Source organism: Pollachius pollachius (genome assembly GCF_949987615.1).
Source record: "Pollachius pollachius genome assembly, chromosome: 1".
Classification (NCBI taxonomy): Eukaryota; Metazoa; Chordata; class Actinopteri; order Gadiformes; family Gadidae; genus Pollachius; species Pollachius pollachius.
The window spans coordinates 13537930-13538481 of record NC_136934.1 but is presented as its reverse complement, the minus strand read 5'-3'; positions in this window follow the sequence as shown (position 1 = coordinate 13538481).

The following is a 552-nucleotide window of genomic DNA, read 5'->3' as shown; positions in this document are numbered from 1 at the left end:
TTCAGACTTCTGTCTTAATTGTCTGTATTAATTGCAATACATACGTTGTTCCATTCACACCAATGTCCATCCTTCATTTATTCTTTCCTGGTGTTTAGCCAAGACGTTTGACCATTGGCACATCCTCAAGTCAAAATAAACCTTCTCCATGATGGCCTTTACAAACTGTTAATTCCAACACCTCACTATCGACTTACCTTCAAGATAACCCCCACAAAACCCCTCACTAGCATCCATGGTGATATACACTAAATATATCGATTGCCTCTTTATTATTAAGAAAGTTTGAATTTGCCACTGATAAGAGTATAGGTGGTTACAGAATGTGAAGAAATTTGGACTTAAAAAGCCTGACACAATCAGTTGTAGAATGGTCTTATTAAAGTGGACTTTTTTCTACCGAAAAGACATCAGAATAAACGATGGAAATTTGCATGTGTTAATATAATCTAGTGTCAATCCGAATGCCTAGCCACATGATGAAGTGCACTGAGGTCCACAATGACCCATGGAAGTGCTGGGAGCTTTAGGCTCAAGCTTTGCTATCTGTTT